The sequence below is a fragment of the Limulus polyphemus genome, unplaced genomic scaffold (genome assembly GCF_000517525.1).
Source record: "Limulus polyphemus unplaced genomic scaffold, Limulus_polyphemus-2.1.2 Scaffold2214, whole genome shotgun sequence".
NCBI lineage: Eukaryota > Metazoa > Arthropoda > Merostomata > Xiphosura > Limulidae > Limulus > Limulus polyphemus.
The window spans coordinates 73,991-87,443 of record NW_013667824.1 but is presented as its reverse complement, the minus strand read 5'-3'; the positions used below and the strand labels follow the sequence as shown (position 1 = coordinate 87,443).

General features: G+C 32.3%; 1 long non-coding RNA gene across 1 annotated transcript in view; it reads left to right on the top strand.

Annotated features, from left to right (window-relative positions):
• The window catches only part of LOC111087492, a 23,679-nt gene extending 10,290 nt beyond the window's left edge, over positions 1-13,389 (top strand). Inside the window, exons 2-4 of the long non-coding RNA XR_002612165.1 lie at positions 93-99; positions 3,004-3,009; positions 13,317-13,389. This is a non-coding gene — a long non-coding RNA (uncharacterized LOC111087492). The remainder of the gene's footprint in view (positions 1-92; positions 100-3,003; positions 3,010-13,316) is intronic.
• The last annotated feature ends 64 nt before the right edge of the window (positions 13,390-13,453 follow it).

The window sequence follows — 13,453 nt, the reverse complement described above, 5'->3', positions numbered from 1 at the left end:
TTCGTTACAATAGTCAACTGACGTGTTATATTTGCTTTCTTGTAGGAAGGTTGCTGCAACACAGAATAGACTATACAGAAATTGACAGTGAGCTTGTCAGTGGAAAAGCCAGGTGTTTATTATTAAATGAGAGTGACCGTCAGTCACGTGGGTAGCACCTGCACCTGAGAAGAATAGCTTTGTTGTTTTTGGTGTATAATGCTATTTTTATTAGTCTGGAACAGGATAATTGAGAATTTAATGATTAAGAGAAATGTTGGTTTGATTTCTACAAATACTGACTTAATCTAATAACACACTTCAGTACAATGTGACACAATGTGCTTGCCCTAAAAATTCTGATTGTTGTTTTTAGAATGTTTGAATAAAGATCGTTTCTCTGTATGATTCATTTTGTACAGTCTCTTTCTTTGCTTCGAATTCAGTCGAGGTTAGGAGTACTAAGATTTTACTCCAATTTTTTTTTCTGGTAGACCTACAGTTATTCTATGGATCCTTCCTAGTTATTCACATTGAAATCTATAACCTTGAGAACACTGGTATCTACAGTGCCCCTTTTGTGTTGGTAATAAATTTTAGGTATTTTCATGTGAAAGACAACTCAAATGGCCAAATATATTCACTAAGATCGGTTTCTCAAGATTAAAAAGAAAAGGTGCATTGTTACCCAAGTTAGTGATATAAAACAAAAAATCTTGAAAAAAACATGTTGCAAAAGTCTTCAGCCCCTAAGCTTTTACCATAGTTGGCTTAACTTTACGTCACTACCCTGCTAAAATAAATAGAAGTGGCTCTGTACAACTCTATCAGATACCAAAGTATATTATAGAGCCACGTGAAAAAATACTTTAGGTCATATAGAGCCATCAGTATTGATTTAAGCAGAGTATTTTGAAAGTTAAAATTTGGTTTACTGTTACAGGTTGAGAATGATGAGAAAAGAACTCTCTACAGACCTTAGGGAGAAGATTGTTCAAATGCACAATTCGGGAGAAGACTATAAGTCAATTTCAAAGGTTCTCAATTTTTTATTGAGTACAGTAAAATCGGTTGTGAACAAATGGAAAGTGTGTCACACTACCTCAACCTTGTCAAGATCAGGTCGCCTTAAAAAAGTCTGTGCTCTAACAAGCAGAAACATCGCCAGAGAAGCGACTGTCAAGCCAACAGTGACATTGAAAGAGCTGCAGACTTCAGTAGCATCAACTGGAGTTGCCGTACACACCTCGACAATATCACGTACCTTACACAAAAAAGGCTTGTATGGTAGGGTGGCAAGAAAGAAACCACTACTGACATCGATGCATTTTATATTGCGAATGGACTATGCCCGTAAACATTTCAATAACCCTACAACAATGTGGCAGAAAGTTCTATGGTCAGATGAGGTCAAAATATAAGTTTCGGGGTTAAATGACAAACGATATGTACAGTCCCAACTGTCAAGCATGGTGGTGGGTTTATAATGCTGTGGGAGTGTTTTTCTGCAGCTCACAATGGAGAACTTGTACACATTCACGGGATCATGGACAGTGTAAAATTTACACACCTGAAGAAGTCAGTTGAAAAACTAAAAGTAGGTTGAAGGTTTACATTTCAACAGGACAATGATCCCAAACACAGATCAAAGGCCATCCAAGAATGGTTTCGGAGAAATAAAATTAACGTCCCTGACTGGACAAGCCAAAGCCCAGACCTAAATCCACTTGAAAATATGTGGAGAGACTTGAAAATTGCTGTGCATAGAAGACATCCTTCCAACTCACAATAACTTGGAGATATCTGCAAGCAGGAGTGGGTAAAATATCTCCAGCATACTGTGAAAAGCTTGTGGAGGGTTATCCAAAACGACTTTCAGCTGTCGTTACTGCCAAAGGAGCTTCAACCAAATGTTAACTGCATAATCACGTTAGGGGGTGAAGACTTTTGCAACATGTTTTCAAACTTTGTTTGTGTTATATCACTAAAGTGAGTTACAATACACCTTATGTTTTTTTAACCATTGTAAATTGGTCTGAGATTAATATAATAAATATTTTTGACCATTTGAGTTATGTCTTTCACAAGAAAATAACTAAAATTGATTACTCGCACAGGGGGGGTGAAGACTTTTGGAAGGCACTGTATTTACATGTAATCACTGAAAATTAAAAATATTAAATTTGGTTTTATTTAAATAGCCCACCAATTACTACATGTATTTCTAGCATGTAAAAATTTTCTACTTGTAGCCCATAGCCTCACATGTTTTCATTGTTTCACCAGTGGTTAAAATGTGTTTAAGAGAAGAGCTGTCATAGAAATATCCTCTTTTCTGAATGCATTAACTACATTGCAAAAAGGTTAACTATAAGGTTGGATTGGCATGACAGATCCCAGCGTGTAAGTTTGTGTTCAATAAGTCATTTATTAAAGAGAGTGTATAGCAATCTCTTCTCACTTTATGTTATCTACTTTTGTGGGGAACATAATCTTACACAAAATTTGGTTATATTTAAATACATTAAAGTATATTTATTGTCCAGAGTTTGAGCTCTTATGACCATTGAAGGTGTATTTTCCAGTTTTCATACAAGTTGTTTTTGTACTAATTGTCGGTTATCACGTGATAATTTTTGTATTATCCTGCGCATGGTATGGTTACAGATAAGCTAATTCTGACCAATGTTGAAGAAATCGCTCACCTGAAACACAGTCTGATTCCTATTGCACATAACAAATCTCCTCAGTTATTTTTTTAAAATCTTCCACCACATATGATTAACAGATAAAGCCAATAACCCAAAGAGAAACCAATACTCCAATTATTAGTTCAGGTTAAAGCGAACTACTTCAAGGATAACACGATTTTGATTTCAACCATTTTATGAATAACTTCAGTTCAAAGCCGAGCATTTTGAATATTAAATGAGGGCTAATCTCAGCAACGTTTAGAATATATCATGGCTGAAATCAATCACCTTACTGATAAATCAGGAATAAAAATAACCAGTTCAAGAATAGGTCAAGGTTTAGATTAGCCATTTCTAGGATAACTCGGTACGTAAATAAAATATGATAAGTCGGAGTGAAAAAAAAAAACAATTCCAAAAATAGTGACTGATCCTCACGTTTGCTTCTTGGTGAGATTCGTAGTTTTGGAGTTGAGAGAAAAAAATACTTTATCTAGACAAAACTTTTATATAATAACTTATTGTTTATACTATCAATATCAATGAAAATTCGTGGTTTAAACCAGTTATTTCAAAACAAATGTAGACATTTGGTTCCTTTTATTACGACTTTGCAAGATATGAAGCTGAGTTTCAAAACATATTTGATTTAGGACCTACATTAGTATGAGACAGTTCTCCCTAAATTTGGTCCGGATCCAAATCTTGATCCGGATTCTGGATCACTTTCAATGATTTTCTGAGCTTTGACGTTATCCAATATAAGATCATGCAATCTCGAAAAGGAGCGGCAGAGCGAGGGTATGCAATCTCTCCGATTTTATTTGCTTGTTGAATTTTGCACAAAGCTACTCGAGCGCTATATGCACTAGCCGTCCCTAATTTAGAACTGACAGACTAGAGGAAAGACAGCCAGCCAACACCACCCACAGCCAACTCTTGGGCTACTCTTTATCAACGAAGCGTTGGATCGACTGACACGTTATAATGCCCCAACAGCTGCAAAGGCGAGCACATTCGGTGATGGGATTTGACCCCATGACCTGCAGCTCGTAAGTTAAACGATTTAACCACCAGGCCATGCCAATCCTTATTATAATTTTTATGAATTATATTGAAAGGTATTAATCATTCCAAATAAATATATGCATAAATCTACGCCTATTCACAAGCTGTAATTCTTTCAAGCCACTGGACAGACAAGTAGAGATTATGCATGCAGCTGGCTTTTGTGTTTCCTCTCAAGATAAAAAAAATATTCAACATACAGTGAGCGTTTATTAGACCGATACATAGGCTATTTTGTAAAGACTGTCCTAATATCGGGCTGGTACACGTTTCGCCAAGATAATAGCCTGGTCTCAGCGTTACATATATTTCACAAAATGCAGAAATTTTTCTTTTCGATTTTACCCCACTAGATAAGAAGTATATGATTTGATTTGCCCATGGTTACTAACAGCAAATAGTATTTCTAACATCAATGTAACACAACGAAAAGTGATGAATCCAAGACAAGACTGAACCTCACGTTTGCTTCTTGGTGAAATTCGTAGTTTTGGAGTTGAGAGAAAAAATACTTTATCTTATACAATTAATCCGCTGAAAAATTCAGAACATGTTAATAGCATTAATTCTACATGTTCTTCAAAATACCTATATAATTACAAGTTACTTGCCGGGAATAAACGACAACTCAGATATTATACTATACACGTGAATATTCAGTTGGACTGAATTTGGTGGATGTTATGTTATCGTGCTCCTTTAAAGAGGCCAAACCTCGGGAGATATTATCGGGATTATGCTCGAAAATATCGCCGATATTAAGACTACTCAGCTGATGAAACAATGTATCTAATCATTATAAATAAGCACGTAAGAACAGAATATTAAATTATATATATTCATTATTGGAGTTTTTGAAATTTATGATCAACGTAGGTAGCTTGCTTTGATCAGAAGTTAATATTAATTATGTAACATATCACATGATCAGCTTATATTTTAAGTATGCAATTAAAAATGAGTGTTCTACAAACGTAGATTAGTTTTTATAAAGCAGCCAGTCAGTATCGATTCTCTTTTGTGCTAGTTTCATGGTTATCGTCAAAAGAACTTTCATATCTAATGGATGCATGTCAAATACTTGTATACAGGGAATAGTGATTAGTTATATGCATTCTTAATACTTTACTTACTCGGTGTTTATTTTTGCCCTAAAATAACAAGTGGTTAAAACATTCAAATAGATAAATATGTCAGAGCGATACATCGACTCAATAAGTTCAATTCTAAGACTTTACAGAAAAAGAAAAACAATTAAACACAAGCATAAACGATCGCAAAATAATTTGCTAGTTTTTTGTAATTTTATGAGATTCAGCGTATCGTGGTGTTGGACCTTGTTGTCCTACATTGACTGATCCGCATTTTGTGCTTTAAACATAACATAACGCTCTTTTCACAAGTATCTTAATTCTATTAAACGTTGTGAAACTTTTGACTTGATAAGTTGTACTCAAATTGTTTGTCGAATCACATAAATACAATCTTTAAAACACGTCTATGTTTAAACGCACTTGTTTTGAAAAACTTTATTTGTGGTTTGAAAAACCGAGTCTTTGTTACGTATAATATCCGATAGCGTGTTATCTGAAAACAGCTGCCACGCGTCGAAAATTATTTTTGATTTTCGTATTGGTCACAAGATGATCTTCACACGATATTATTCATAATCTAGTGCCTTTTATTAGCACAAATCTAGTTAAACATTAAGCTTTTAACTGTTAATAGCTGAGCTATTTAAACTTAAGGACAGTTTCCAGTAATTTTTGTGTAGATAACGTATTTTGAATTATTATTTTTTTTCTCTAAAAAACTTGGTGGTTACATAAAATATGGTTAGCGTATTACCAAAATGAGTACTTTTTTATCAATGAGATGCATATACTCATGTTTCACACGATTATTATTTGTATTAAAATATGTTAAATTGTAAACTTTTTAAGTTCAACTAAATAATTATAAAGTATCTAGAAATGTTATTTTATAGGCCTATCAAACTTTTTTTTTTTCCTTTGGAAAGAGCTAACTGGAATTTTTACATAGTTTTATACAATTTACCTATGTCCAGTTAAATCATTAGAAAGACATTATAAACATTATCATATGGCAGCCAACAAGCGGTCCAGAAAATGCTTATTTCATATCCCAACGTAAAGCTTCAGTGATATTTAGAGTGCAAACTGTGCGTCAGGAGGAAGCATATGATCTACTTCGATGACACCCATTTCATCCTGTTTTGAGCTGCCGTATATTAAAAATATGGAGAAAATGACATAAGGTACTTGTCGCTGTTTATATTGTTACAATACTTCAAGCTACTGGAGATGGCGCAATGACGCAAGACAGTATTGCAATAGTCAACCTCTCTCGCATTGTTTAAAAGTTTAATTAGAGTAACATTATTTTTGCTATTTATTGTACTGTTTTGACATTCATTTATTATCTATGGATCTAGAACTAACCGAAATCTCTTAAAAGATAAGCAAGTTAAGTAACAAAAAATAATAATATATTAACTATGGAATGAGGTTTATCTAGCTCAACTAATCAAGGTTTAACTAACTGCTGTCACTTTACAACACACATCGAGTGGGCAGCTGGAAGCAATGAATAAATTTAAAGCCTAAGTACTAGCCAAATTGTATAAACGATAATAATATTCTAGAAAGCACTGATTAATAGTAAGACTTAGAAAAGGATGTAACAACAATGTTAATATTACAATTAAATCGTTACCAGAAACTAGTGTAACTTAACTAATGAAGTAATGTTACACTATTTAAGGAATTGTTAAACAGCTTTCATTAATTATTATAGAAGCTTACACTAACGAGAGGTAAAACTAATGGGGATCACCATACTATAGTGGTTTATTGTTATCTTAAAGAACTAGCTAAAAAATTAAAGAGTAAACGTAATAGTTTTCATAAGGTGCTGATATTATTTAAAACTATTAATTCGAACACTGTCAACAAGAATACTGTTGAATTTCCCGCAAAGTTGAATAAATCTGGTGTTCAAAATACGGCAGAAGAATCCTCGTTTGTGAAAAATGAGTGAGTATACGAGCTCCGTCCACGAAATCTTGTGACGTAGAGCAAATCATATATTTAAACATCTGTGAGTAGTGATATTGCAACGAATTTGAAACTTTTATATTCAGGAACGGAATACTTATAACTAAAGCAATTTTGCAAGTGATATTATTAAGTATATAAGCCTCGAGCTGTTGAAAATTTCAAAACCTACGTCTTAAAGGGTATAAATTGAACTACAAATTTAACTTCCTTGTCATGTGCATCAAATCTTCATTTTATGTTGTTGCATAAAAATGTGTGCTCTTATTTACATATGTGTGTGTAATAGCTCTTAATTTGTTTGTCTGTTACGGATTTCGCGCAAAGTTACACGAGGGCCATCTGCGCTAGCCGTCCCTAATTTAGCAGTGTAAGACTAGAGGGAAGGCAGCTAGTCATCACCACCCACCGCCAACTCTTGGGCTACTCTTTTACCAACGAATAGTGGGATTGACCGTCGCTTTATAACGGCTGAAGGGACGAGCATGTTTGGTGTGACGGGGATTCGAACCCGCGACCCGCAGATTGCGCGTCGAGCACCCTAACCACCTGGCCATGCCGGGCCTAGCTCTTAGTACTTTCGGCAATATACATGAGTGTGCGTGTGTATTGCCGAAAGTACTAAGAGATATTACATTTGTTAAGATTCTGTTTCATAAAATTGTTGTTGTTTTGTTGGGAAAATCTACATGGATTCTGATTCTAGCATTTCACGATAAACTGGACAAAAATCCGACTCGGTTCGACGTGCAAAAACGATTTATTTAATTACCTTGGCTGTTCCTTAGTATGAAAATTACCATATGTTTATAAATAAGCCGCAGTTACATAAATGAATGAATTGATTAGTTCTGCTAGACATCTATATTAAGGTTAGGTACAGGGAAATCAAAGTAATAATTACAAGATAACAATAAATAATACAAAAAATTAAACATAAGCATGAGACAATTAAAACCGTAAATTAATGAAAAAATAAAATATTACTGTTGAAATTGTCAATAATAACAACATTACTAAACACAAATAGTACTACAGGAACAGAAACTTTACTATAAAACCTTGAAATAATAAAATTCTAACAAAATATAGAGAAAATAATTACTACAAAAACATTTACTAAAACGAAGATGTATTACAAAAACAAAAATAAATACGAGACAATTACTTCAATAAAATGATAAAAAGATAATAAAAATGAAATTGAAGGTAATATGGTCAATAAGGAAATTTCAATAACACAATTGTTTCAATTCCAGAAACGTTATAAGGTATAAACATAAGTTTATAACGATATTTAAAGATATAGCTCTTTAAAAATATCAACTATGAAATAAATAATGCTGAGAGTGTTTATTTGTAAATACCTCACTTAACAAAAATCTAGACAAAGCAACTTATATCTTTTGAATAAAACCAAAGAAATCACAAGCAAGAAAACAATGATTAAAAGATACAAGTAGCAAGGGTGACGTATGTTTTATCCAAGGACGAGAAAACGGGGTTATAAAGATTATCACAAACATATCGCAGGATATTAGAATGATAAAACTGCTTCCACATTCTTGGTAATGATTGATAAACTAATGTTATTGCACAACTAGCTCGAAGAAAATGATTTTTACACATAATAAAGAACCTTATAATGAGATATTTTAGAGATGTTTGAATTGTTAATTTAATATTTAATAGAAAATTCCAACACAAGTAGTATTTACGATAAAAATTATAATGTAAAGAATATGAATATTAGATAAATATTGGTATGTTTCTTGGTGAAACTAGTTAGGTCTGTGAGCATGTGTGTATGTTTTAACTCTAAGACTTTATAAGAAGTAATGCCTAAAGTATAAACTTAAATAAAAACCAAACCTTCTAGTACAATCTACAAATAAAACATTTATAAGCTTTTGACATGTTTAGGGCAAAGATAATTGAGATGTTTGTCATCTTGTGATTAAATTATGGTAGTAATGTCTGGGGATGGAATGTTGACGTCACTTTTTTTACATTACAATATACTATTATGTTTGTAATTAAGTAATACCTTTTCATACCGTGTGCACTTGTTTGACTTTTCTATTAACTTACGTTAAATCTCACTCACTTAATAATATAATAATAGGAACCCAATCGCTAACAGCTAAAGAATTAAATGTCACAAAGTTAAAGCTCACACGAAAAGACGACGTTAGTGAATTTCTATTTGATTAAATATACTAAAAATAAATACGGCGAGTCTCTCTTGCTTCCGTTCGGAAATTGAACTGATAAATGAGTCTATATGTGCTCACAGTCCAGCGCAGATCATTTGTCAACGTTACAAGCACTCGTGAGATCTATTTATTCTTTTTAAAATTGGCACACGATGCTTTAGAAAGTATAAATTGATAGACTTCTGTCACCAGTTTATATTTAGCTTTATTCACATGAAACCTAATTTTAGTAGTTTTATGACATGTTCGTAATAAATGCATGATCCAAAACTAGAAAGAAAAATTACTTGATCAATAGAAAATAACCAGTCATGATTAACACGATTTTTCAAGTGATAAACATACCTCACATGATGATGACTATTAGATCTGTAGATGTCTTGCAGTTAGGTTGTGGCTAAATCATAAGCTTACATCGCCACATCTAAATCATTTGGTAACAGTTAGATCTTTTGAAGATTTCCTCAAAACATGATATGTGATCTGTTATAACAGATCTTTAGCTCTGTTCATTATAAGATGTGATAGTATGAGTGAACCATTTACTTAACTCGTTCAGTTGTATTTATATTTCGATTAATCGACTGATATAATGGATGAATATATATAACAGTAGGACTTTAGTTGTTGAATCTTAATTAACGATAATTTGTAAACACAGAATCAGGCTTTGTTTGGTATTTTAACGAGTTTTTCTCAAAAAAAAATTAAGGACATTTTAAACACCCTTACACAATATTAACAATTACCTATATCAGTTTAAAAGTCTAAGGCATTAGTAAAACTCAAATTTCTACTAAATATATCATTGTATTACAGTTTTTGCCATACTTAACTCCTTAATATATTATATTTAATCAACTGTGTTAATAACGATTTTTTTGAAAGAAAAATGTATTATTATAAAATGGTTTACATATTCTTTAAATTAAAGACAGTTGATGAATGATATCGTCATTTTTCTTTTATTATACATGTTAAGCAATCAAAAACTTTATATATCCACGAAAACAAAGTTTGGCGTACTCCAGACTAAATACTCATATTATGTCCATGTAGTAAAACTACTGGTTTTAAAAGCGACTAGACTAAGATGCTTTAGCGATTAAGCTTTGCTATCAGCAACAATTGTACTATTATACAGTCTATGAATCAAGAGCTGGAATTTAACAATGTTTTTTTTTCATTAAATATTAAAATGTAAATACATGAATTATTAAGTACATACGATAAAATTGGTCACTTGATTGCTTATTATTGCTATCTGAAAACTAAATCATTTAGGCAGTAACTTTTTTACGTGTTTATGGTCATAGTTATCGTCCACTGGCCAAACAATTAAATTGTGAGCGACGAGAAAACATTTGGTAAAGAACTTACTTGTTTCGTCAGTGGACGATAACTATGACGATTTTGTTTAATAGATGTAAGCCCTAAGCTGGAATGTTGAAACTGTATGTTTATCTGTATTTTTTATGCATTAAATTAATACAATATCATTTTGTTGACTTTTCGCATTTCAAAAGCTATTAAGTGTAAGTCAAGAACATAAAAAAGGAAGCTACGTTTCGATTGATTAAAACAGCTCATTTAAAAACAAGACGCCACAGCTCACGGATTTCGTTTTATTGGTTATTAAAGATACAATTTGGCAGTACTTCTGAGCTATACCAATTGATCTGTAAAGCTCAGAATCCAAATATTACCTTTTTTCATTGGAAGTAACAATTTCAAGTTGTTTAACTATCTAAATTATACACCACAAGTAACTTCAGTTCCTGTGTTTGATAACATGCACATGTATTTATAGTTCTATTACATTTAGTTAAACGTAATACTTACGGCCATCTACGAATATCCAAAATGTAAGAAAAAATTAAAATACTAGAAAGTTTATAATACTTCTGTTACTTGCACTAGGTAGCATTAATAGTATGTCTAAATATGTTAATGGTTAAAGTATTTTGACGCTTTAGGCAAAATTTCAAAATTCTGTCAACGGCAGAACGTCTCTACCATTATCACCCATAAACATATATGACATCAATACGTTAAACTGATAGCTCTTCTGCAAATTTTCAATAAAAAATAAAATGACGACACCACTGTTTCGACATGCACAATATAAAGTTAACAGCAGAAAAATATATGATAAAATATTCTAAATTCACGTCCACCTACTTCAGGAGACAAATAATACACATCAAGTTCCTTAATATACACAGTATATGTACATGTACAACTTTACCTCTAAGTATTTTTACATTGCCCCAATCAGTGACATGTGACGAGTTCGCGACATGTTTCGTCGTGGTCGAATCACTCGTTTTTCTTTTATCAACAACATGTTTATGTTCTTTTATTTTAAATTTCTAATTGTCTGCTTAATATAACCTAAACCACAACAACATGAAACTTTGTATATTCCACATTTATTCGTTAGTTCACTCTTATCCTTCACACCATTAACAATATTACTTAATCTTAACTGAGGAGTAAAAGTTTGACAATTCGAATTTTTCATAAACATATTACGTATTTTTGTTGACCATGATGGGGCATACGTTAAACATATTCTTTCCTAGCTTCGCTTTTGGTTGTCTGGAATTTGGTACATACAGAAATTTGCAGTTTAATACAATATTTTTATAGATCCTATCTACAATATTAGGTTCATACCCTCTGTCAATCGCTACTTATTTTAAATAATTTAATTCTAACATTTGTTACGTATTAGAATTTCGAATAGTCCGAAGCCGAGTTAACTGATAATCTAAATTTAGTAGCTAAATTGTACTTTGGATTTAGTACTTATAGGCGTGGGAAGGTTTTCTAGAAAATTCAGATTACATAACAATAATGAGCTATATTTAAACGTTTACGTATATAGATATATTGTTGATTCCCACTCTCGAGAATCTTCGACAACTTTGGAGAATAGGCGGGAGTTTCGCAATAGATATCTAACATTACAAGCAATGCATGTTTTTAAATATAAACTTAATCTAAACAACGTTAATATTAAAATAAATACATAACAACAAATTCGTTACCCATTACATTTTCATTATATGACGAGATATTAACGGCCTTATGTACAAAAGACGAAAATGACGCGACATGGCAACTGAGAACGACTTCCTGTGTATAGAAGTAAACAAAAAGACACTTTTTCTTTTTAGAGAAATATCTAAAAAAATTATAAAACCCTCATTTTCAACTTCTAAAATGAAATGTATCATAGAGCTCATCGAATTAAGATGCTTTGGAAAATCAATTAACGTGATATTGTTATGCCGTCATACCAGAAACGTGTCATATCTTACCTACACCTCGGGTATTAACCAATGTTTTTAGCGCACGAGTTTCAGCATCAAGCATTAAAATTTCTGCTAATAGAGGTAATAAAGGTGACCCTAAAGACAAACCTTTATTCTGTCTGTAAGTTTCATTTCCTACTTTAAGATAACTATTAGTTACACACAACATTGTTAAATTTATAATATCATATACATGTAAACATGAAAAACTTGCTAGCTACTAATCTATTTTCAAAACAACATAACACTTCCATCACTGATACATTTGTGAACAACGATGCTACATCAAAAGAAACTAGTCGATCACTTGTATCTTTGTTAATATTTACAAATTCAGATGCTTTTTAACCGTGTATGTGTGAGAATTTGTTAAATATACATATGACATGTCATATATACATATAGTATTAGATGTGCCAAATGTCGCAGTTTCTAGTAAACCTTTAGCTTAAAGGCCTATCTGTGTAAATTTAGTAAGACTGTGTTTTTTCTTTGTTGTTTTTTTTTAAGCTGCAAAGAAGTGAAGTATTTCTTTAAGATCTACTTTCTTGAATTTAGTAGAAACTTGTTTTATATCTAAATTATTCACCTTGCAGTGCCTGGGTATGAATACGTAGGACACGTCAAAGAATTTAAAACGAGTGCGAGGTAGTCCATTCTAATAAAATTGAAATTAACGTAAAAACGTTTTTCGATTTTGCTGCCATACGTTGTTGCTTACCTGGCTTATCTACTAACATGTAGAAAAAATGAAAATTTTCAGTCATATTCACATGAATTGATATATTTATAATTTAATTAATATCTAGTAGATCTTCCTTTCGCTTCCTGGAGTTCATTGATCCTTTGGGGCATCGTGAGAATCATCTCGTCAATTTTAGATTGTGGGATTTTCGCCCACTCTTGCTTCAAAACTTGGAGTAGATCGCTCTTCGAAATTGGTTTTTTTTTGGTTGTTTCGAGTATGGCCCAGAAGTTTTCGATGGGGTTCATGTCAGGAGATTGGCTCAGCCAGAGTAACTTCTGGATACCGTTTCTTTCCTGTCACTTTTGGGTGTTTCTAGCAGTGTGACTCGGTGCTCCATCTTCCTGGAACAACG